This window comes from Sus scrofa, chromosome 7 (genome assembly GCF_000003025.6).
Source record: "Sus scrofa isolate TJ Tabasco breed Duroc chromosome 7, Sscrofa11.1, whole genome shotgun sequence".
NCBI classification, from domain to species: Eukaryota; Metazoa; Chordata; class Mammalia; order Artiodactyla; family Suidae; genus Sus; species Sus scrofa.
Window position 1 is genome coordinate 968,001 of NC_010449.5, and position 25,899 is coordinate 993,899.

Below are 25,899 nucleotides of genomic sequence, written 5' to 3' on the forward strand. Positions count from 1 at the left end.
TTTCCGGGTCAGGGGTCAGATCTGACCCATAGTGGTGACGTCTGCTGTAGCCGAGGCAGTGCGGGATCCCGGACCCTCCGTGCTGAGCTGAGGATCAAACCTGCATCCTGGTGCTGCAGAGACACTGCTGTTCCCGTTGTGCCACAGAGGGAACTCCCCATTCTAATTTTTAGCAAAGACACCAAAGCAATTCGGCACAGGAAGGGAGGTGTTTCAGTGGAGCCTCTGGGGCTCGTGCCAAAATCGGTACGCCGGCAGCCCACCTCACACCAGGCACAGGCTTGCAGGTGGACCACAGGCCTTGGTCTGAACCCTAACACTCCAAAGCTCTTTGGAGAAACAGGACCACAGAGACAAGCAGATTCCCGGGGAAGGCACAAAGGCATTCACCTGGAAAGGAAAAAAGACCACCTCAACTTGGTGACACGCAAAACCTGCTCACAGAGGAGTCCGCCAAGGCCCTGACAAGGCGACCAGAGACCAGAAGAAAGCGCTCGCGCTGCCCCTGGCCGACGTAAAGAACCCTACGGACCAGCCAAGGAAAGCCAGGAGCCTGAGACCTTTCCCACGGGCGGACCCATCATCTGTCCAGGGAGGAGGATCAGAACAGCCAGCAGGGAGGCAGCCTGGGGCTCGCCCGAGCCCTCCTGCCCCGGCCCTCTCTGGGAGCTGTGCGCAGCTGGCAAAGGAAGTGGCCAGATGCTTCCAGGTCAATCGGGGAGGCGGAGACGTCAGTGGGACAGCGCGACAGGGCAAAACGGCGGGGAGCGCCTCGGGGGCTGGGCTCCACTCGCGGGAAGCCCTGAGCCACGGAACTGGGTCCACCTCCTTCCGGAGTGTTGCCAGGAGTGCCCCCCCAGCATGCACCCCTAAGTCTTATCTGCCCCCCCTCCTGCAGACGGGCAGGAGGCAGTGACCGCGGGGAGTTCTGGCCAAGTCCGTGCACAAGGGAGAGGCGGACCGAACAGCCAGAACTTCAAGTGGACGGAACATTCTCGGAATTTTCTTGTCCATCAGAATTAGGAGTCTGGCTTTTGAGAGAACTTCTAGAGCGGGTTTCGTGCTGTTCGGCACGTAGCTGAAGGTCTCTAACCTGGAATTTGCCGGGTACACACGTGTGATAAGTGCACCCAAAGAGGCACATCTCCAGCTAAAAAGAAAGTATCACGAAATAAGTACCGCTTACCGCAGCTGTCAGGAAAAAGATCACCGTGCTTTGTTGAGTTCGAAAGTTATCTTTCTTGCGAACACATTACAAGGTAAGGACGGCTGGAATGAACTGAAATCAACATTTTTACAAAATACTACTGATATTAACGACGAATTGGAAAAAAAAGAAATCCTGAATTCGCTCATTCAGACCGTTTGCACCAGTGTCCACTGTGTGACTGTGTGTCTCTGCGTGTGTGTGGGGGGTGTCTGTCTATGCACCCCCCCCACACACACACAGACCCATCTAACCTCTGTATGGACATCTAGCCTCTCCCTCGGGGACATTTAATTAAGTTTTCGGTCCTTGCCTTTTCCTTTTTCAAAGATGACTTTACATCAGCTATTTTCCATGAACACGTCTGGTGTTTCCTTACCGCCCAAAGTTGCTAAATGTCGTATCCAGTGAAGGAAGGATTGATGCTTTTTGACCATAAATTCATTCTCTTTTCGCCAGGCTCCTCCCTCTCTGCTCAAAGCTGATGACTTCTTAAACCGAAATGGTTGGTCAGAATCCAATCAAGAATAGAAAGGCAACTGAACAAATAAAGCCATGAAGTAAGTGTAAAATATTAGTGTCCAGACATCTAAGATGTATGTGGCTACCATGAAACCTGCACAGCTGTGCCGGCCTGCAGCCCACGTGGTCCCCAGACTTAACAGGACCCAGTACCAGTAAGAGTTTTATTTGCTTAATAAATTACATTCTAAAGCACAATAGCCCAGGTTCATAGCTGTAAAATTGCCAAATATTGTCAATGACCACTCTCTGGTCGTAAATAACAAAATAATCTATGACTCATTGGATTTTTGATTCCCAGGGCAGTTCTTTCTCACCATTACTCAAAAACGTAAAAAAGCGTCTCTCCGTGGCATTTTATGGGGGTTATAAATTACTCAAAGGAGACGACACAGGACAGATTTGTAGGCCAAGTAACAGGAACCAGCCAACCCGACGTGTAAATTACAGAACTAGTGACAAAGGAGAGAGTAGTGAAAGAACTCTGAAATCTAAGAACAGATCAGGATTAACCGCGGAGAGAGAGGAGCGCGGAGGGAGAGCCACGCACAGACCCCGGGGACTCACGCCGACCGCTGGGCGGGCAGCAAGAGGGTCGGGTCATCGCCGGTGGCTCCGGGGGACACGACGCAGGGAACCACGTCCAGTCTCACTGGGCACCTCAGGGCATCAGACACCAGTACCCAGCAGGTGAAAGTGGGAAGGTGCTTTTCAAACTAACATCAATTTTCAAATTGATCCGAATTGATAGTGAACAGGTGCTGTCTGCTCAGCCCGAGGCCAGGGGCTGGGGCGCTGACCTCGATCCGCGGTCTGGAGACGAGGAGACACGGGGAGGCCCCAGTGGGACGGGGTGGGGGGGCCAAGACGCCTGACTCCGCTGGGGGTGGGGACGTGGGGGAGGAAGGGCTGGACAGAGGACAGGTTTTCCCGTGATGGAAGAGAGTGGACAAAGCCCGCCTCGAGAGCCTGGCTGTCCAGGGACCCGGCGGGGAGATAAGCGGGGGGGTGCAGGGCCCTCGGGGCATCCTCCCCAGAGTGGGGTGGGCACCCCAGGGAGGTGAGCAGAGGGCGGACTGGCGAAGCTCACACGACAGAGATGATGAAAGCCAAGGGTTTTCATTTTCAACAGAACATGCTTAGAAGTGAAGACGTTATCTCTGTGCAATAAACTAGGAAACTAGAGCAGGAGAGACTTGTTTGCCTTCTTCTGCGTATGGGACACGTGAGAGGCCAAAGCTTTTCTGTGGAAACGGAGGTGTCGGCTGCACCTGGCGGCTCAGGCTGGCGCTGCCATGGCCGCTTGTCCCGTGTGGCTCCGTCCCTCCAGTATCCTATGGAATGACTCACAGTGGGAGCCAGAATCCGCCTGGTTCGTTTGTCCGATGCTAAGAGGACAGATGCTAAAATCTCCTTTGGGGACCCTCCTGCACTGTTGCTGGGAACATAAATTGGTACAAGCACTACGGAAAACAGTGTGGAGGTTCCTCAGAAAACCAAATATAGAACTCCCGTGTGACCAGCAATCCCACTCCTGGGCATATATCTAGAGAAAACTGTAATTCGAAAAGATACATGCACCCACATGTTCACTGCAGCACTGTTCACGGTAGCCATGACATGGAAACAACCTGAATGTCCATCGACAGATGAATGGACTAAGAAGATGTGGTATATATACACAATGGAATACTACTCAGCCATGAAAAAGAATGAAATAATGCCATTTGCAGCAGCATGGACACAACTAGGGATTCTCATACCCAATGAAGTAAGGCAGAAAGAGAAAGACAAATACCATGTGGTATCACTTATACGTGGAATCTAAAATATGGCAAAACGAACCTACATACAAATAGAAACAAACAAACAAAAAAACCTGTAACTGCAATGTATACATCTAAGGATAACCTGACCCCCTTGCTGTACAGTGGGAAAATAAAAAAAAAATAAAAAAAACCAAATAGAAACAGACTTGTGGCTGACAAGAGGGAGGGGGAGGGGGGGATGGACAGAGAGTTTGGGGTCAGGAGATGCAACCTATCACATTCAGAAAGGACAAAGAATAAGGTCCTACTGTACAGCGCAGGGAACTACATCCAATCTCCCGGTTTAGAACACCATGGAAAATGATATTAATAAAAAGACTATATGATCACTTATATCTGGAGTCTAACATAAGGCACAAATGAACCTTTCCACAGGAAAGAAAATCACGGACTTGCAGAACAGACTTGTGGTTGCCAAGGGGGAGGGGAGGGAAGAGGGTGGTTGGGGAGCTTGGGGTTAACAGACACAAACTATTGCCTTTGGAACAGATTAGCAATGAGATCCTGCTGGGTAGCACTGGGAACTATGTCTGGTCACTTATGATGGAGCCTGAGAATGTGCGAAAATAGAATGTGTGCATGTAAGTGTAACTGGGTCACCGTGCTGTTACAGTAGAAAAAAAGCTGTACTGGGGAAATAACTATTAAAAAAATGATAATAATAAAGAATATACAACTGAGTCACTTTTCTGTTCCTCAGAAATTGGCACAAGATTGTAAAGCAACTGCACTTTAATAAATAATGAATAAAACCTCCTTTCGCTCTCAGAGGCGCTGCTGTGCTGGGTAAACTCCCGGGCCCACTGGGGTTGAAATGATGCGATGATTCTTTAAAAACCTTCGCCCTTTGCCCTGGAGACGCATCCTCCGGCAGAAGCCACCTGCGTGGTCACCCTCTCCTCTGGTCCTCAGTCTGCTGCTACGAAGTCTGAGCTGCTCTGGGCAGCAAGTGACGCAAATTTATCATCAGCTAAGCTTATGCACCCTTATGCCCCGCAATTCCGGCTGGCATTCTGCATTTGGTATGTGACTAAATCCATCTCGAATAAAGGAAGGCTGCTTTTAACTTACAGGAGATCGTTACGTTTTACTACATCTGCAACGCACATAAGATTTTATACGTACAATCACTACCAATATTTTGATTGTTCCTCAATTTGTTTGTAACGGAAGACCTCCGCAAGGCTCTGGGGCACTTGACGGACGGAAGACGGGGATGTTACAAGGAGCGGAGCGGGCACCACCCACAGGGCCACCTTTGCGCCAGAGCTGAAAGATGCGACACTGCTCTCGGGACCTGGAGGGGCTCCCGGTCTGGTAACAGTGACTCGCTGGTTTAGGCTCCCATTCTGCTGTCTGCCATCCTCCAAATAAGCATGACTGTCCTTTAAAGTAACCACTGTGTCCGGACAATTCTCTTTCGGTATTGAACACGAACCCACTGAAATTAAGGACCCGATTTAAAACCGCCCGGCTTCCATCACTTCAGGATTAGAAGCCCTGGTGTCCATTCATCTTATTCCTCCCGCACGTTTACTGTGCCCCGCATGTCCTGGTCCAGCACTGGGTCCACCTTCCCGCTGTCGCCGAAATCAGAGTCACGGGGAGCAAGGATGCGCGTGATGCGCGTGGGGTAAAAGGGGGCTGGAGTGACGCTCACCGAGGTAAGACTGTAGTGAGGCCCCAGGAGAGTGAGGGGGGTCCATGGCCCGAGGGGGGCCATGGCGCCCAGGCAGGGACCCCAGGGCGCCCAGCTCTCCAGCCACTCTCATGAAAGCGAGGCTGGAGGCGGTAAACTGGGGCCACGTGATCCCCACTGGGGGCTCCGGGCTGGCGCTCGGAGTGAGAGGAGAAAGGCAGAGAGGACCAGAAGCTCCCAGCCGAGCAGCTGTAGACTCTTCCAGGACATGAGGAGGGGTGGGCGGGAGGCAAGAGGCAAGAGAGGAGGCGCGGAAGCCAGAGGCACCAGGGAGGGGCGATCGCAGGGCCCCGACCCGACCCGAGAGCGCCGGCCCCGGCCCTGCGGCTCTAGGGCGGGCGGCAGCGGGCTGGGGCCTCGGGGTGAATTTCTCAGGCTCGCAGACTCGGTTTTTCACCTGTTTTCAAACAGGAAAAGTTCCAGTTTGATGCAAACCTCTTTGACGCCAGCACGGACAGAACGGGAGCAGAGCTGCTTCTGCCCCAGCCGCCCCGCTTTTACCGCCGCCAACGCCCAGTAACTGCATGCCTCTCCACTGAGCACCAATGCACATTTTTAAGACTCTTGGAAAATAAAAACGAAGCACCAAACCAAACATATAAAGGGTTCGTTAGATAGAAGTTCAGAAGGAAAACCCAGAGCTCGGCCGCCAAAGTGAAGTTATTTAGGCGCTACTTTTCCTAAGCCCTTCCTGTTTTCAACTGCTCGAAGAAGAAGGCATTCTGATGGGCTTCCCGGTTCATCTGAAAACTTTACATGATGTCCCAGGAGACCCAGAGAATCATAAAATCCCGAACGAGGGGCCTCAGAGTACTTGGGTCTAGAAAGCTGGCAGAGCGGAGAGAACAGAGAGCTCGGGAGCTTTTAGGAGCGTCCCCCAGGGGTCACGGGTCCCCGGGAGACCCTCGGGTCTTCAAGTGTGAGAAAGGAAGTGATTCGCTGGCGTTCCTTTAGGAACGAAGTCTCTGGCAACTTGAGCTCTTCAAGAGTGATTCAGAGCCAAGGCTTTTTAAATGTTTCTGCGCACAGGTCAACGAAACACTGAATTGTTCCGTCCTGTTGTTGTCTAGCTGGAATCCGGCTACGGGCGGAGAGGCACGGGAGAAATCCCATGCCCGGTTTAACGCCGACCGTCATACTTGGCTTTTCCTATAAAGAAATGCAGGGCCTGGATTATAAAACACAGTGGCCTCTTGTGAGCGAATCTCAGAACCGCAGCGTCACCGCGGGCCTGGGGCGTGGGTGCAGCTCTGCGGGCCTGAAGCCGCCCCCTGCTCTTCCCACTTTCATTTCAGCAGCTCGCACATGCTGCGAAGAACTACCTCTGACCCCGCGCTTTTCAAGCCATCAGAGTGTCCGCTGCAGCGGGAGCGTCTGCGGGGCTGCCCGAGGGTTTTCGGCCCTGGAGGTGGATGCAGCCCCACAAGCAGAAGCACCCCTTCCAGAGGCTGGAGGGCTCTTGCTTCCTTCTAAAAGAAGGGTACGGGGGCCAGAGAGACTATCGGGACGTTAGGACGAGCCTTGTAATGTTTTCAACATCAACACCCAAGACGAGGGTCCCCGGAGAAACAAGCACAGCAGCCTCTGGGCCATCGGGACCACCCAGGCTGCCTCCGCGAGCGGGCCTGTCCCTGTGGCCTGGGAGGAGCAACAGCAGTCTAAACGCGTGGAGCAGCATGAAGACGCAACCAGCTAAGACTTCATCACAGAAAAGCCACTTAACGTCTGGAGCTTAAACTCCAAGTGGAAGATGAGCAGACTTAACTGGAAGGCATTTCATGTTTTTACCAAAAGTCAGTGCGTGTGGTGTGTGTGGTGTGTGTGCAAAGCTCACACAATGAAAGCAGCTCTGCTTTAAACTTTGTTATACAACACCAATTAAACTACTGGCATTTGTTTTGTGATTTTGTAAAATTTCTGGATATTTCGGTTTCTGGATATTTCAGAGCCCAACTGAAAAGGACAGGACGAATAGTTCTGTAGGTAGTTGATTTGAACTAAGAAAAGGGAAGGTGTTTATTTTAAATCAAAGGTGAAAAAAACAGGTCACATTCGGGGACAACAGGAGGCCTGCAATAAAATGTCATGAATTCTAAGACAAAACCCACGTGATGGCGTCATGAAATACCCTGCTTTACGACGAAATAAATTCCGCTGCGGGTTAGGTCCCCCACGTGCGAGGAATACCTCTCAGTGCAGAAAGCTGGGACCGTCTATGTCCCCGACATGCTTTAGGATCAGCGAAGACATTTTTTTCCCCAGGGCCTATAGCACCTGCGGTAAAAAAGCTATTCATCTAATTGAAAACTTCAGCAATTCACCTCAGTGTGAGGCCAGAGTAGCATGTCAGTCAACCTCATAAATAGCATTTTTAAGCCAGCAGGTTATCATGTGCAAATATAGAGAACAGTGATATGTTTACAAAGCAAACATTAGATAACTTCTTTATTTTTGGAAGAAAAGTTATGTGCAAACTCTCAGTGCCTTTGCTTTGCTGCCCAATTCTAAGAGAAGGTACTTGGGACCTGACCTTACTGATCACACGTGACACGGTGCCTGGGCAGAGGCACCAGCCCCACACGTAGGCTTGAAAGAGGCATTCATTCCTCTGGTGAGTAAGACCATGGCACGATCCACCTCTTAAAAAAACGAAGAGAAAATTAGCCAGAATCTTTGTCTCTTTTCCTCCTTTGTAATGACCCACACACCTTGAACCACCTCTTGTTGAGGAGAAGCCATAAGCTGTTCAAGGGAGATTTAAAAATTCAGACGACGAAAGGAACAAGGTTTTCAATTCCTTCCTTCCTTCCTTCTTTAATGGAAAAGAACAGGAGTAGGAAAAGGCCGATGTGAGTTCTGCGATGACTTATCATGTAACTGCTCGGCGGCTCTGGATGGCCCTCAGTCCAGGGTCCAGCCCTCTTTTCACTCTTGGAGATTTCATTCACCAGGAAACCCAGGCTGGCAGAGCGGCGCCAAGAAGAGAGGAAGAGAAGGAACTTCAGCTGGTGAAAGCAGTCTGTGCATGGCACTGGTCCGTTTCCCTTCTCTAAGACCTGGTGCTGGCCAATAACCCCACCGTTTGCCGGAAGTCACCGAGCAGGGGCCGCTGTCCCATGGGCGGTGCGAGCTGAGCGGCCCGGCCTCGACCAGGCAGTGAGATGGCCGGGTGGGGGGACAGGTGGAAAAGTCGTCGCTGACCCATGGCCCACTGGTTCCGGGGGTGAGCGCCTCCTGCGCGATGCGGCGGGAGGCCTTGGGGGGTTCTGCCCTGGACTGGCATCTTCGCCGTCTCTGTCACCTCGGGACCTTCCGGGAGACGGCGCGAGACTTGCTCGGGAGCTCACCGCCCGGCCTCCGCCCACAGCAGCGAGGGCCCCAGCCGTGGCTGCAGCCCCGTGTCCCCTCGTTTCAAAGCCCAGGGGCTCCGGGTGGCTACGTCGAGGTGACGCCACAAACCTCCCTGGCTTTATGCCGGCACGAGTACGGCGCCCTCTTCTAAGTCTCCTCGCAGGACAGGGTGTCAGGCTGCTCCCCGCGGAGCACAGCGACTGGAGACCGTTTCGCTTTTTTCCCACTTTTTACAACTTTAACATAAAAGTCATACGTTCTCACTGCAAGAGAGCAAAGAACACGGGCGCGCATGAGGGCGTGACGGGCTTTCTCTGCCTCTCGCAGAGCAGGTTGAGTTCCCCCAGCAGACCGAGGTCCAAGTCGGGCGTCCGTCGGTTTAGGCCGCGGTCTCTGTGCTCGCTGATGACAGCAGACAGATGCACGCGGACACGGTTTTTTGAAAGTTGCGAAAACTGTTCTTTTTGTCCTCTGACCAGGGGACGCTGCTTCAGTGGGGTGTCAACAGGAGTGGCCTTCGTGTTGCAGGGAGACTGGGAAACGGCCAGAGGACCGGGGCTGGGAGAGATGCGCAGAGCCGGTGCTTCCTCCAGCGAACGCAGCTGTGCTTCCTCCAGAGCAGGAGCTAGAAAGTTCGTCTCTGGCCAATGAGCAGAGACGCACGCATGGACAGCAGCACGTGCAGGTGTCCACACGCAGGTGTGTCGCACACGGCTCCCCGCCACACGCGCGCACACGCGCACATCCCGAGCTGCCGGCGGGCTGCAAGCTACTGCCTGCCTTCCTGTCCCAGCACAAATGGGTCTGCATTTTCCTTTAACTTGGCAAGGTCAAAAAACAGGCTCGTCACAAGTGTGTAATGTCTTGAACCAAAATAGACTTCCTTAATGATTTGTTTTCTCCAATTTCACCACAAAATGTAATGCAGCCAACAAAAGAACTATTCTTCCCCGCGTATAATAACATGTTATTCAACAACCATGTAAGGAAGCCTATACATCAGGCTGCCAAGGGTCTGAAGTGGGGTTTCTAACTGAAATGTTTGGGAAGAAATCTTTTTTTTTCTTTTTAAAGTTTCACTCTAAGCTTGGAGGGAAACGATATAAATATCTAGGAGTATATACAGTTTTCTTTCATTGCTGTCACATGTTTACAGAAGTCGCTACGGCTTTACTTTATCACACGGGTCACTGAAAACATTAACCATAAAAACATATAAAAATACAAACATGTTCTCAGCAGGGCATTTACTTTGCAGCAGAACAAACAAATCACTTGCTTCTGTCCTTGTGCAGACAGACAGCTCCTGGGCAGGCCGGCTCGGGAGCGCCCCCCGGCTCTCGGGGGCTCACGGCCTCCGAGCTCTTCACGGAGGTCACCCCGGGGCCGGGGGGCGAGGGCCGGGGGGGCTGGGTCTTTCCTAGAGCAGGTTATAAGAAAACGAAGCCGCAGCTTCGTTCTTCCTTTTCCGAAGGAGATGCAAAAGGAAGAAAAATTGTAATGCGGCAGAGCGCTGACAAACGGGGAGACCTGAACCTACTATTCAGTTCCCGGAAATACAGAGCTGGTCCTTTTAAGCATTTTTTATTATAGTTGATTTGCAACGCTCCGTTCGTTTCTGCTACCCAGCATCGCAACCCAGGTACACACCTACACACATGCTTTTTCTCATGTCATCTTCTACCGTGTGTATCACAAGTGACTGGATAGAGGTCCCTGTGGGGCACGGCGTGGAGCTGGTCTCTAGACACACTCCGTGGTCACTGGCCTGACGGAAAACTACAGAACTGACAGAAGACGGGGAAGGCAAAACCCTCGCCGGAGTGCCCATTCGCGCATGTTCCCGGCCTAAACCTGACCGTGGGCAACGCATTGCTACACGGATCCTCCGGAGCTGTGACGTGTCCGGGAAACGAGACTGGGCAAAGAAGCTGTATGAGCCAAGAGAAGGCAGAGCTGAAGTTTTAAAAACTAGAACATCAAGGACAGATTATCGTAATGACTCACCTCCGAAATGACTCAACGTTAGGGTTTCTCTAAATAAGAGCTTCTCCAGAGAGAGAGAACTGCTATCTGAGGGGGAGGGGACTAGGACGGGACATACACATGTGTGCATTCGTCCGCGTACACGCACGTACACAGATACACACACACGTGCACACACCCCCGTGTACATGTGGGGACAAGGCACACACACGCCTACATACACACATGTACACATGCAACACACACGCTCATGTACATGCATGTACACACACGCCTACTTACATGTACGTATACGTGCATATGTATTCTATGTACTAACACACAGGTAAGCACACACATATTCACATTCTTGCATACATATACACATGCATATATAAACATGTATGTACACACATACACACAGGTACCCATGATATACACGTACATATGTACATGCACGCATGTATCACATGTATAAACACACCTATACACACATACATACGAAGCCATATACACAGGTAAACACACATAATACACATTATAAGTACCCCTGTGCATACAGGTAAATGCGCACCGAGTCACACACCTAGAAACCCACATATATACCCATGTATATACACACACACATGTAAACACACATAGATACACACACATCCACACGCCTATACGCATCCGCATTCAGACCATGCATGGCGCACTCGAATACACATACGCTAGACTATAAAGTCAGTGCACCCTGCATTTGGGATTCCGTTTGGGAGCCTGGGTTTAAATCCCAGACCCGCTATTTACGCCAGGAAGCCTGGGCAGGTCGTTTCCCCCGCTGCTGAGACTCAGGAGGGCACCACTGACACGCAGGTTAACACACGTAAGGCCCCTGTGTCCCACCTGCACTTAGTAGGTGCTTATTCTAGAAAACTCAAGAGAGAGCTGATCAACTTCAGCCTTTCCTGTGGAAACCACTGGCTGTAACTTGTCGCATCACGGAAGAGGCCCGTTCCTCGCAAGACCTTTCTTTCATCCGTTTAAAAAACCCGTCCTTGGGGCTCGGGGTGTCCGCGGAGGCAAGCACATGACAGGCAGAGGCCGCGGAGTTCATGCCGACCTCATCGCCCCGCTGCGATAATGAGGACATTCGACGAAGCCGAATCACACGGCGCACAGTAGGAAGCTTCATGCTAAGCAGAATCCACGGCTGCAATTCTGAGTGTTCCCTTTGGCCACATGCACAACAGTAACTACACACATCGCACGAAAACTCCCGTCAGGAACTAGGACAAAAGCTCTCTGATGACAGACCGTCGCGAGGGAATCTGTGCGCCCCACCCTCCTGCTGCAGTGAGCGAGCCGGGGGTCTCTGCTTCGGCGGTGGTGAAATGAAACTCACAGGCTTGGAAACACAGTCGGCATTTAAACTTGAACTGAGGAGGAAGAGCCCAGGGTGGTATTTGCTATTTATGCGTTACTGAAAGAAGAGCTATGACCTTTATTATGAAAAAATAAAATGTGGATAAAGAATCCCTTGGTAATAAAAACACATACATAAAAAGTATTGGATTTCACCATCGAAACCCAATGAGAACTTTCCCCCTTTGGCAGTCAAACAAAAATTCCAGGAAAATAGTTTAAATTCCCTTTACAAAGTTCAAATGTAGCTATTGGTTGTTAACTTGCAAATGTAAGAAATAATCTTTTGATATGGCTATCTGACCCATATTTGCTTATGCACCCTATGAATGTTTTGCACATTAAATATATTTAATATGCAATTATTATTACAGCCGTCCAGCATCAACTTACTTCACGTAATCCCAAACAGATGCATTATGAGCTCCTAGAATTCTACTTAAATTGTAACGGAAACAATTCACCTAGACGGAGAAGCTGTGCTCCTGATTATTTTGAAGAGAGAAGAATGCTTTAAAGGTGACTTAGGTGCACACTGAAGAATAAGCCCACCTATTTCTAAAATTCTGATGCGCGCTGTAGTATAAAGTCACAGCTTTTTAAAAATACCACGCATGCCCCTACCCTCGTGGTTTACAGACACAAACAATTGCTGAGAACGTCAGGCCTGTAAGTCTGAGGAACGCTCGGGCTGGTCACCAGGTCGCTCGGCACAGCCGCTGAGGGTCTCTGCGGGGACGCTGGCCGTGGGGTCCCGGCTCAGACCTCACCGTTGTTAACCTGCTTTTGATTTCAGCGACGTCTCAGGGCCGACGGGTTCCAAACAGGAATTTACCGAGACAGTTCTGGAAGTCCCGGCAGACGTGGGCCCTCGGTCTGGACACTGGCTCCCCCCGATCATGGCTCCCCCAGAGTGAAAGGCCGTCTGGGGAGGCAGTTACTACTGCAAACGAGACAGGAAACCTGCCTTCTCATCGCCCGAGGAGGCAGACATTGGCTTCTTGTCTCCCAGATACAAGGGGACAACACTAGCATCTCAGAAGTTAGGGGGTCTCCCCAGAGGTTCCGAGAAGAGGTCCCGTCAAACCCTCCTGAGCCGGGCATCCCTCCTGGCCCCGTCCTAGTGGGGGCTGCCCGGCCCCGCTGCAGAGGGACGGGGTCAGGGACGGGGACAGTGGCAGGCCAGCTGCGGGCCGCGGGCTTCCCGGAGCGCGCCTGGCAAGGGCGGCACGGGCGGGGGTGAGGAGGGGGAGCCTGGCGTTTCTCTGGTAATAAAAATGCAATTTATATAAACTATCGGTGACTTGGTGAGAAAGTAAAAGAGGTAATTGTTCGCATTCCAAACGTTTTAATATATAAGCTGTGTAACCATCACCCAAGAGCAGCGCAGCTGCTAACAATTTCTTCCTTTCTTCTCTTCTTTTCCCCAGGATAAAATGCACGCTGGAGCCAGGAGATGTTGCTCCAGTGAATGACATTTGGGAACCGGGGTCAAAACAGAACTGTGACGTAATACATTTTTAAGAAGTCAGGGAAGCTTGGAGTGTGACATTTGAAAGGAGCCCCCGTTGGAAGGACCTGCTCCAGGGCTCAGGACGGCGCTGGCCCCGTGTGTGCGTGTGTTTCCAGCGCCAGGCTGGTATGCAAACTATTGTCTATTGGAAGTGTGTGGTGGGAACGTTTGCCAGGGTTAAAGGCTGGGTCAATCTGATCAAGAAGCTAAAATTAGCTTCTGTGTGTTTTCCTGAAAAGAAAAAAAAAGAACTGTAAAGCTCTTTGTTTTCCTTCAAATGCCGTTCTCGGATTTCGGTTTCTGGTGTGTAAACTACCAGGAAACAGACGGCTGACAAGTGACTTCTTGTTTGCTGCGTCCTGCGTTATGAAACCGTGCGACAGGTAACCTGAGCTGGGGGACGCCTGCGAAAAGCAAGCATTCCGACCCAATTCACATGTTCCCATTTACAAGTATTAGCTTTATAAAATTATTCAAAGTGAATGCATTTGGAAATTCAACACCAGAGCTGTATTTTAAAGTATGTGATGGTTTGGCAAAGCCCAAACACATTAAGAAACTCGTCATTCTGAGAAGTATTGGGGTGACTTCGAGGTCACATGTTACTGGTAGTCTTGACAGCACACTGATTATTTTCATAGGAAGTGAGTTCCTTAAGACGAAAAAGAGGGAGAAACACGCATACCAGAGCTGGAAGCCAGGAATAACTCGACAAATTCAAGGAGCAGAGGAGAATCATCAAAACAAAACAGGCAGCCATGCGATAATGCAAGGAAAACATCAGCCTGCTTTCAGGCTGAACTGCTAATGTGCGGATGCGCGGGAGAGAGGGACGGAGGACAGGGGACTCGCTCTCTGGCTCAGGACTCTGAGAGGAGAAGACAGAGCCGCAGCAGACGCAGGTCCGAGACCTACTCACGCCGCAGAGACCTGCTCTTTTCCACGCTGGCTAAGTGAAATCAATCACAACGATCTACCTTTACGTCAGCAACATACCTCTTGAGTGTTGTCACCACTTAAATACTGATAACTTTAAAAAGTGACCTATGACACGGTGAAATGTGGTGTAAAAGGACCTACGGTGTAATGGCTATTTGGGGTGTAAGTGCTTTACTAGAGGCAAATGTTTCCCTGCTAAGGAGGAGTCAGAAGAAATCAACAATCTTCCCTCAAGCACAAAATGCTATCCCATAAATTCGACCAACGTGGAAACACTGCGTATTGGGGTCACGTTGACCACAGGAGCTCCTGGTTTCTCCACATCCTCTCAGTGTCAGTGACTTCCTGTACTTTTAAAATCTGAGCTCACTAAAAAGGTTTCACAGTCATACAAGAATAACATTTTTGGCAAAACTCACGTAATTATAAAATTTTATTTGTAAAATATACATAAGATTACTAATTTTCATATTTAAATGCCCTCTGGAACTTTACAGAGACTAGTGGGTACCTGTGTGTGTTCAATTATTTTTTCCTTTGGTCAGAAATTACTGGGGAAAAAACCCATATTTTTTCACATAAATTTAACAAAATTCCATATTATTTCTACTTTCTGACCACGTGTTTCACATTCGGTTTAAAAACCCTCTTTTCGTGCAGTTCTTTTTTAAAACGGGAATAATAATACTAAACAGCAGAGCTGTCTGCCTGTCCACGTCTCCAGTTTTCCAGCCACCACTTTCCCAACTTACCCTTTTTTTTCCCACTTTCCTGGCTGCACCCATGGCGTGTGAAAGTTCTCGTGCCAGGGATCCTGAGCCACAGCCGCGGCAGCACTGCATCCTGAACCCACTGCGCCAGCCAGGGGTTTGACCCTGTCCTGCTGCAGAGACAATGCCAGGTGCTTAACCTACTTGCCACAGCGGGAACTCCCGACTGTATCATCTTAAACGCAGCCGACCGCCCACTGCTCGCTGGCCAGTGTCTCGTGCTCCACCCCTGCCACCCTGGAGGGTTTCCCACCCTCTCGGATCCTGAAGCTGTCACCCGATTGTCCTTTCTTTTTCTTGTACCTACTGTTTTCAGTAAATTCATCCAAAACATAGCCTCAAGTATCTGTTCTGGCGTGGGCATCTTTAACCAAGGCCCGAGCTGGACTTGGGGGGTGTGGGAGGCCCCTAAAACACAGACGCGCCTTTCTGTTGAGAATCCGCAGTTTTCGCCGAGCACGCTCCGCCGCACAACAGAGCCCCACCTGTTCTCTCGTCATGTGTCCATTTCCACCAGCCCGGCATCACCTCTGCTGCGAGCCCATCCAGCACCTGCCACCCAGAAGCTGCTCCTCCCACGAGCCCCGTCTGGAGAAGATGCTGCTGGGTTCCACCCTCTCCCGCAACAACTGCAATCAGCTGCCCAGCCAAGGTCACCCTCCTTCCACTGCCTCTCACCATACGACCGTGACCTTGAACTCTGGGATGGTTCTGCTCCTGCCCCGTCCAGCCCCGTGCTACTCCACAGGCAGGAGGCCCGCGGGCCGTGCTGTGCCACCTCCACATGCCCTCAGCTGCTCCCCACTTCCCTCCACAGGCTTGTCAGGCCACCCAGCTCCCGTGCGGCCCCCCCACTTGCTGTAACCTCCACCTCACTGCCCTCGTCCTAAAGTGGGGGTGGCGGTAACAGCGGGATGTGAGAATTAAATGGAACCGTGTGTGCGACATGCCTGGTACGTTTCAGTGCTCAGTCCTGGCCCTGGGTTCTGGGGCGTCTGCTGTCTTCTCACCACTGAACACGACTGGAGGGGCTGGGGGCAGGTGGTGCTCATTTAAACCACCCCAGCGTCCAGCACAGGCCTTACCGAGCGTGGGTGCTCCCTAGGTAGACTGTTGTTTCTCTGAAGTCACTTTTTCTTGGCCCAGGCGTTACAGAGGTGGAGGGAAGGGAGAGAGGGGAGCCACACAGGGGGTCTGGAAACTTTTTTTTAGACACTGAAATCCTTTACTTGCAAATGAACAAATCCCCTGTAGGGGTCGGTCACCTTCAAAGTCGCACTGGGACACAGTGCCTGAGGTTTTCACGGACCAAAGCGAGAAAACTCCTGACAAAGCTTACTGTGTGGAGTACCCTTCAAGATACCTACGTCTGGCGAGAATACGTCCATAGGAGACACAGAAAACCTAAAAATGTCGCAAAACATACATTTCCTTAACTTCAAAAACTGTCCTGGACCAAATGTATTACGGAACTTCAGATCTGCAAAGCAGTGGACGAATAATTAAAAAGTGGCCCAATTAAGTTGCTGAACAAGTAAAGCCAGTCTTGTCTGAAAAACTAGTTCAGACGTCTGTGCCAAGAGGACCACAGAGGGCGTCTAATCAGAGAACTTACGAGGTCTAACGTACACGCAGGTTCAACATGGGCATTAGCGGCTCTTGTACAACGAGAGGCTCCAAACCTTGTACCAAATCCCTAGAAGCCTGGCACAGGCAGGCACCATTTTCACTTTGTTCAAGCTACTAACACACTGAGTAAACCCTTCCCACGGCTCTTGTTAAGGGGTACTTACAGACCCGAGCTAACGAGGCAGAGACTGAAGTTGAGAGAGCCTGACTTTGACTTTACACACCCGGGTAGTTTCCAATCTTGAAATCCTATCAAGGAGGACCCAAGGCCAGGTCTAAATTTTAAACAGCTATAAAATTATTTCATGTTGGTAACCAAATACGGTTGACCCTGAACAATGGCTGGAGTTAGGGGCGCTGACCCCTGTGCAGTCAAAAATCCACGTATAACTTTACAGTTGGCCTGCTGTATCCACAGACACTTTGCCTGTGGTTCCTCCTCCAAGGATTCAACCAACCTTGGATGGTGCAGTACTTACCACAAACAAATCGTCATACGTGGACCTGCATGGTTCAGCCCTATGCTGCTTGAGGGTCAACTGCATGTATAAAATGAGGAATTCTTACACACTGTGGGAGTCGCAGAAGAAGTGGGGAGAAAAAGGGCCAGAAAGAATATTTGAAGAAATGATGGCTGAAAATGCATAAATTTAACAAAAGACAGGATTCTATGGATCAAAGACGCCAGATAAACAGAAGGATAAACTCAAAGTGGTCTACACAGAAACGTGACCAAAAGCGTCAAAAGATGAAGACGAGGAGACTCCTGGAAGCAGAAGAGAGAAGAACTTCATCAGATACAGGGGGTCCCCAAAAGATTGTCAATTTCTCACCAGGAATCTTAGAGGCCAGAAGGGCCATTGGTGGGTGCATTTAAAGAGCTGAAAGAAAAACACTGTTAAATAGAATTCTATATCCAGCAAAACTATCCTTCAAAAATAAGGAGAAAATATAGTTCCCATCCTGGCTCAGTGGTTAACGAATCCAACCAGGAACCATGAGGTTTCGAGTTCAGTCCCTGGCTTCGCTCAGTGGGTTAAGGATCTGGCACTGCTATGAGCTGTGGCGTAGGTCGAAGACGTGGCTCGGATCCCACATTGCTGTGGCTGTGGTGTAGGCCAGCAGCTATAGCTCCAATTAGACCCCTAGCCCGGGAACCTCCATATGCCACGGGTGCAGCCCTAGAAAAGACAAAGAGACCAAAAAAAGGGGGAGAGAATGAAGACTTCTCAGATAAACAAAAGCTTAGGAAGGTAAAGGAAGCTTGACGGTAACTCAAAGCCCTCTGAAGACAGGAAGATCCCGGGAAAGGTGGCCACAGAGGCACCGTAAAGCTGGAGTTACCATAATTTGGGTTGGTAACTCTACCTTTCATTTCCTACATTATTTAAAAGCAAGTGTGTGAGAAACTACTTATTAACCTATGTTATTGGGCACGGAATGTGTAAAGATGTCATCTGTGACAATGACAACAGAACCAACTACACTGAAGTTAAATTGGTATAAGTTCAATTAGATCATGGCAACTCTAGGACGTCAAGTGTAATCCACGTGGTAACCACGGGGCAAGTGTCTACAGAATATACACAAAAGGATGAGGAGGGACAAGGCAAGGACCTGGGTCCAGCTCTGCCAGCCCTCGGCTGGCCACTTGGCCTTTCGGAACCTTCTTTCTTTCTCGATAATTCGGGTTAATACCTACGGCAGAGTCAGAGTGAGGAACACACGATCAAATATAATTGAAAATGCTTAGTAAACTGGAACTTTCTCTAAAGAATCTGGATGACTGCTAAGAACACACACCATGCGAACTGCATTCTGATGTCTACAACACCTATGGCCATGCCCCTTCGTTGTAACTACGTATGTAAAAGGGGGTAACACGTAAGCCGCACCGTTTTCTGCTCAATGCTACAAACAGCACAAACAGCAGCATTTCCTGGGTTCTTGTTCGCAGTGAGCAAAGACATTAATTTTCGGTTCTGGTTCCCTGCTGGCTTATGGACCAGGATTGGGTGTTTTCATCGCTGTGGCCCATGGTTCAGTCCCTGGTGAGGGAACTTTCACACTTGATCAAGAATAATCAAGACAAAAGTCTAAGACTAAAAAAAAAAAATTCAGTTCTGTGGATCTTGTGGCAGCAGCCCCAGAATGTGCACATCATTAGACGATACTTCTTAAAAGAAGATCGAGCATTGCCCTGCCTCCTGTCCCAAGCCCTGGCACAGCGGGTGGTGACAGAGGGCCCCTCAGAGCCGTCCTTTCAACCGAGGAGTTACAGAGGCTGCAGTCAGTTCTCAGGTGACTCACTGGAAATGAGTTCCATTAATGCTGCTAATGCTTGCAAATGATTAAAACCCCAAACCTGTGCATATTCAGTGCCATCCCCACAGCGGAGCCGAACGTCTGAGTACAGGAGGACACGGACGTGCCCTGACCTCTGCGTGCCCATGGGGGGCCCTTCACGAGGTGCATTTAGGCACCTCGCAGGACCCGCACACCAACCTGGTGAATAAAGGTGTCAATGTGACTGGTGAAGCCTCCAAGCATAATTAAAACAGCCATAAGCGACCCAGGGACTGGCAGCAAAACAAATCCATTTTAGTGACACCGATTTCATGACACGAACAACTGAGCTTCCCCCCCGAGGAGGGGCACTCCATGCAGAGGTCCCTGCTGAGAGGCAGGGACCAAAACCTTCCCCAGGGAGGGGGAGTAGTGGCTTCGGCACCCGTAACAAAGAACATGGGCTCCCCTTTTGCCCTCTTGCCCCTGCGGACGCTCGCTGTCAAGGGAGGGACACGGTGCCCTGTTCAGCCGGCGTTCATCACTGAGCAGCCCGTGGCTGTCACAGGTTCACTCTAAACTCAGAGGCCCAACGGCAGGTTCACATGCCCACAGCCACCTGCTGGAGGAATGAAAAAGAGAAGGGACAGCAGAGAGGTTGCGGAAGGAGTGCATCACCTTTCCTCCCCAGTGTAGACAACCTCCCCAGTGCAGACAACCCAAGGACCCTCTGATCCGGGGACTCTGCCTGAGAGACAAGTGTGTTCAGCCCTTTCTGGCACGTTCGGAAACTCGACTGCTGTCGACCCGGCCTTCCCATCATTTGATTTGGATTACAGTGGAATCCCTGCACTGCACGCAGGGCGTCTCAGAGACAAGGACACAGGGTTCCAAGCGCGCTGGGCACCCGGCACGCGCCCATCTGCCCGCCACTCCTGAACATGAAGCCCCTGCACTCACAGCTAGAAAATCATGTGCCAAAAGACTGGCAAGTTTCAGCTTCTTCTTCAGAAGCAATTCCACACCCAGAAACGTGCTGCTGTCTTCGGCTGGCAGGAGGCGGTTTGCCTCTTCCGGGTCAGGATGGGCCGGCAGCTGCTCTGTGGGGCTTGTGGGACGGCTTCCTGGCGGGCTGCACAGGTGGGCCCGCCCTGGAGGGTCAGTGGGCATCTCACGGCCCCTTCCCTCTAAACCACCGCAGGGGCCACAGCGCCCTCCCCGACCTATGGGCAAGTCCCCCTTCTGAGCCCAGAGGCCCCTCCCCGTGTGATCCAGGGGGGCTCTGCGGCCTGCTCTAAGGGGGGGGGTCCACCAAACTGCGAGGCCCTGAACAGATGCTGGTTTCCTTTCACGTCGGTATTTCTGATGGGGACACAAAGCTCTCTGCACAGAGAAGGGCAAGTCCCAGAGGCAGGTGCCGGAGAGTGTGGAGCCCTGGCATCCGAGCCCCGGCTCTGGCTTTGGGAGCCCTTTTTGGATGGAATCCAGAAAGCCTGGCCTGCACCTGTGGCTGACTTATTTGAAGAGCGGCAGCTGCTTCGAGGGGCATCTCCAGGGCAAACGACACACGGGAAACGGCCCAGGTCCCACCACGGGGTCTCCATGCCCTGGGGCTGGGGCCATGGCCAGGGTGCTGGCTGCCACCATCCCAGCACCTTCTCCGCACGCCGGCGTTCACGTAAACGGCTAATTCTAAGGTCAAGCTGCATTGTGGTCACAGGTGGTCTGTTCTAGAACAAATAACCAGGGGTGGTTCTGCAAATAACTGCAGAAATGTACTAAGTCTGTGAAAACGACTGTGTCACTGCCTTGGCTGGAGCGCAGAAGGACAGGGTGCCGAGGAGAAACTCCTCAGAGGGGACCGTCCTTTGCAGCATCGGCCCCTGGAGCTGCCGTGATGGATCGTTCTGTCCTGACGGGCGTGCAAGTGCTACCAGGCCTCTCAGGCAAGTAAGACCAGCGATCTGTGGCCTGGGGGTCGAGGGGCCGAGGTGGGGAGGGAGGCCCCAGTGGAAGCTCATCTCAGAGGCCTCGGGAGCAAAGAGGAGGCACGAGGCCCGCTCCCTGCACAGGAGGCTGGGCGCTGTCGTGAAGACGTTGCAAGGGGAACTCTAACTCCCGGAGGCCCCACGGAAACGACTCCCTTTGCGGAGTTTTCTTCCTCACCCCCTTCCTGGGGGGGACACGTCGCAACGTAATTAAACAGCAACTGACCTGAGAGAAAAACATTTACACCCTGACCCATCTGTGCACCCCACACACATGCGGGCTGACCCGGCTCTGCCAGCGAAGTAGAAAACCATGACCCGGGTTGTCTGAAAAGCAGAAGAATCTTCATTATTCAAGAGGAAGGTATTTTTGGAGGCAGACGTTAGCTAACGCGAGCCCGGGCTGCTCATTAAGTAAAAGTAAGTAAGAAGCGGCTGGTTAGCTTTCTGTACTTCTAGTCGCCGTCTAAAGGGGACAGATGCTCTCCTTAAAATCCCAGCACGCGCGTTCCCTCAGCCCCAGGACTCCCGTCACGGAAAAACGGGGACACGTGTGTACAAAGACAGCCGCTGAGCAAGGCGGGGCTGTGGACTCAGCTGAAACGTATTCAAAACGCAAAGCCATTACTGAGAGTTAATGTTTTAAAATCTAGGAGTTAAAATTGAAAAGGGAAAGTTACTGATTGGCAGGTTAAAATGTCTGGCATGCTCTGAAATCGAATGAGCTGCCACTTCATTTCATCGCGCCCAAGACAGCGGAAGGTCCTGGGTGGCTTCCTGAAGGTCCGTGACGGCCGACAGACGGTCCCGTTTAAATGAGATGCCGTTTAAAACGCTCGCGGTCGTGGGAAAAAAGCTGGGCTATTTCAGGATCCTCCTTTTCCATCGGGCGGAAGGGCTGGGGCCGGGCGCTGCCCTTCCCGAGCGTGGGCTGAGGGCGCAGCTGGGCTCCACGTCTTCTGCCCGTGGCTCAGGTCCTGGAGCGGGACCTCGAGTGGACGGCCAGCAACCCCTCCCTCGCTAGAGGACAAGGCCCCATGAACCCTTTGTCTCCCGGGCTTGCATGAGGGCCGGTTTTTCCAAGGCCCCTGACTTGAGCAGAGCGGCCCAGCCTTCCAGAGAGCGGCCCGAGGGCCACTTCCCAGCCAGCTGCGGCACCCGCGGGCCTCCTGAATGACCCTTATGTCTTCTGCGGACACTGTGCGCACCTGGTGAAAATCTCCGAACCCCACAAGGCGCATCCTGAACCCTCTGTGTCCAGTCCTGACACCGGCCCCCCAGCCAGGCAGCCGCAGGCACATCCTTGTCACCCACCTGCCTTGTCGCGGCGACACCGTGCGCTGTTCTGCTCCCGCCCTCTCCTCTGGACATCGCTTGGAGCCGTTTCCACCTCACGGCCAACATCCTTGCCCTCTTCCTCAGCTGCAGCCAACCCCATGACAGACGCATCGTAATCCATTCAGCAGTTTTAATTTAGATACTAATTAGTTCTCCGTAGATGGGCATGTGGGCTTCTCCCACCCCACCCTTTGCTCCCGAAAAAAAGAAAAATTAGGAAGTGGTTTTGGATTTTTGAATCTTGCATTACTCGTTTTGTGGCTCTAACGAGATATATCTGATCACTTGTGTTTAATTTTCTGGTCCTTGAATTCGATCCCCAAATCAAAGTAAACAATACCATATATTCTATTTTTAATTTTAATATTTTCAGCAAGTATTTGTTAAGTATCTCCTGCTATAGGTCTAACTCTCGGTATCCAGGCGGTGCAAGGCAGGGGCGGGGGTGGGGACAAGGGGGCATGATTTTAAAACACCCCCAGTGTACCTCAGGGGCTCATCGTGTCGTCGAGAAGAGAGGCCCTCGAGCTGCTCCGAAAGGGGGCAAAGCCGTACACGACCACGTGTCAAAATAAGTCGCATGAGTTTAGCTGTTTCTACGTTAAGTCGGTAAAACATCTTTTAAAACTGTTTCAGGCAGCAGGTGTTTTAGTCAGAAACCCCGGGTTCAAATGCAGACTGTCATTCGCCCTCTGCAGGATCTGGGGCAACTTCTCTCTAGCTTGTCTGGGCCTGTTTCTATGCAAACAGGAGGGAGTCTTCCACCTGCTGTGGGGGACCAGGGCCACGCACAGGGGCTCCCCACGAGATGACACCCTCCCCCTCAGAACAGAGCCCTTCTGGCCTCGGGGGGAGGGATGGCCCACACTGGACAGAGAGGAGGTGGAGGGACGAGGGCCAGAGGGCACAGAAGCTGGTCTCTCCTGGGTGGGGACATGGTCAGGAAGGGCTGCTGGTGCCAAGACACGGGAGCCGGAGCCGCGCTGGCTGCAGCGGCTTTATTTTTTAAAATATATTTTTTGATTCCCTAGTGTCTTATCTCTAACAGATACAAGTCTTTCTTCCCAGCGGTTCTGCTGCATCACCCAAAAGAAAAACAGAAGCAGCGCCTAACCCCGAACTCAGATTTTGACACAATAAATTCCGCAGAGACCAAGGCGAAGGCTCAGACTGGGGAAAGTGCGTCCCCGCATCGCCGGCGACCGGACAGCCGTGCTGCCGTTTGACTAAACTCAGAGAGGCATCCGCTCTGCTGCTTCCAGTGCGCACCGGCGGTCAATCCGTGTCAGTGTTTCCGCTACCGAGTGAGGACAGTTTAATGTTTCGCAGGATCTGAAAGCATCTGGAGAGCGCTGCTGGGTCTTTCAGGATAAAGTGGCTAACAGCCTTGCGTGAGTGGCATAAAACCTTCCGGCTGCCTCCGTGTGCACCAAAACATCCTTCATATGAAAAGAGCCTATAAAAGCGAGATTCGGGTAAAAGCGGTTGACGCAGAGGTCACGGGACCCTGCGTTTCCTTTCGAATTCTGTCCAGTTCTCCCTCCTCTTATAACATTCTGTGGACGCTTGCAAACCCCTTTCTTCTGCAGCCAAGCGCTCACTCAGCAAAGAGGACACCTGAATTACATAAATCTCTATCCTAAAGTTACATTTCTGTGCAGAGCGAGGCTTGTCAGGAAAAAAGTAATGAAGAAGAATAGCCGAGACAGAGGGATTTAATGATATCCAGCTGCTACTCTATGCTGCTGGCTGATAAGACTTTGTTTTAAGTTTACAACAGAGAAAGTTTGGGAAAAGGCTAAAAATTCATACACAGGAAGTGCAAGTCTTTATATTTCATTTGTTCAATTTCCGCTAACCCGCGCCGTTACGTTCATACGAGGCTTAATTTTCAGAATGTTCAAACGTGTCACCAAAAGACTTTAAAAATAAAATTTAAATTGCATCCAAAGTGTAGAAATACTGCACCTTAGGGAAAAGACACTTAACCTATCTGGGCTCGCCACATGTTTGGACGATAAGATAAACCAGAGAAAGCGCAGATTGTTCAATGTTTACGGCGTAGGTCTCACTGTGGCGGTTTTCCTGCACTTGCAGTGGGGCGGGGGGTGGGTGGGAGACGAGAGATTGCCCTTTCCCAAGCGGGGGGTACAGCCACTTCCTCTTCACACGGGGAGGGCCGTCCGGTTCGACCTGCATCTCTGGAGGATGCTGACACCTAAGCAGAGTCTGCTTTGCGGAGGTCCCAGTTCCACCACAGCGCACGCCCTGGCGTCCCGACCTGTCGGGAGGGCGCTGACGGGTCAGGTGCCGAGCCCAGCACCGCAGCCCGAGCCCCCGGGGGCATCGGGACAAGGCCCTGCCTACGGGGTGGGGGGGGAGATGGAGTCCTCCGTGGGAGCAAAGCAATTAAAACTCCGAAGAAAGAGCCTCGTATCGGCGATGCCTCCTGGATTTCCTGCGAGGCAGCCAAAGCGGGAGAGGAAGGCGGGATGTTCTTTCAGGCTAATGAGACCTTCCTGCCGGCCCTCCCCGCGGTGGGGGAGGCCTGGAAACCGCGGGCGCTCTGGGCACTTTCCCACAGGTCTGGGCAGGATCTGCAGCCCGGGTCCAGCGCCCAGAGGAAGCGGGGCGTGGAGGCCCGGGGACCAGGCCCCGGGCAGAGACAGCACAGAGCCAGCGTCGCGGGGCAGAGGTGCAGGAAGGCAGCGGCAGGCAGCTGTCTGGAGGTATTTCTGCTGTGGGTGCAAACCTCCCAGAAGCTAAGTCACAGGAACGCTCCCTCCGAGCCAGCGAGCCAGCGAGCAGGAAGCCTCCAGATACAGGAAAAGCCAATAAGACGCAGGGGAGGGGCTCTGCTCGCGTCCCAAGCTCAGCTCGCCAACATCTCACATTACAGATTCGCAGGCTAATTACTGCGAGCCAGACATATTAAAAAGTCCCCCTACGACTAAGTGAACGCAGAGTCCAGAGAGAACCTGGCTCCAGGCTGAGATGGGGCTCCAGCATTTAAAAGTCTAATTACGGCGAATCCTGTTTGCGTGTCATTCTCTCAAGCACTAGCATTATTGAAATTACTCCTAACGACTTAATTGATTTAACCAATACCTCAAGTAAAGATTAGCCAGTAATTAGCTCAGCCTGCAGAAGCCGGAGTCTTAGGAATGACGCGGCTGTCCGCGATGGCTCGGGCTCGTTTTGTTTTCTATGTACATTTATTTATCTCTGTGAAATTGTGGGTTAGACCACTTTAAGCGGCCCTATCAGTGTAAGTCGACCCTGAAAAGAGGGGGCGGTGAGCAGTGGTTTCTCGATGAGCACCAGGCCTGGCGTGGGCGAGGCTCCCTCCACGCTCCTTCCCTGGGCTCCGTCCCGGAAGGAGAGGGTGGCCGTGGCCGTGACTCACCCGGGGAGCAGCACCCCAAGTGCGATGAACTTAATGCGGCCTGTAAACCG

At 51.8% G+C, this 25,899-nt stretch overlaps 1 protein-coding gene and 1 long non-coding RNA gene across 3 annotated transcripts in view; one reads left to right on the forward strand and one right to left on the reverse strand.

Annotated features, from left to right (window-relative positions):
• The window catches only part of LOC106504294, a 30,019-nt gene extending 16,278 nt beyond the window's left edge, over positions 1-13,741 (forward strand). Inside the window, exons 2-3 of the long non-coding RNA XR_002346083.1 lie at positions 1,667-1,767; positions 13,411-13,741. This is a non-coding gene — a long non-coding RNA (uncharacterized LOC106504294). The remainder of the gene's footprint in view (positions 1-1,666; positions 1,768-13,410) is intronic.
• GMDS (GDP-mannose 4,6-dehydratase) overlaps positions 1-25,899 on the reverse strand; it is a 436,476-nt gene that overhangs the window by 118,913 nt on the left and 291,664 nt on the right. The gene's annotated exons all lie outside the window — the stretch shown is intronic.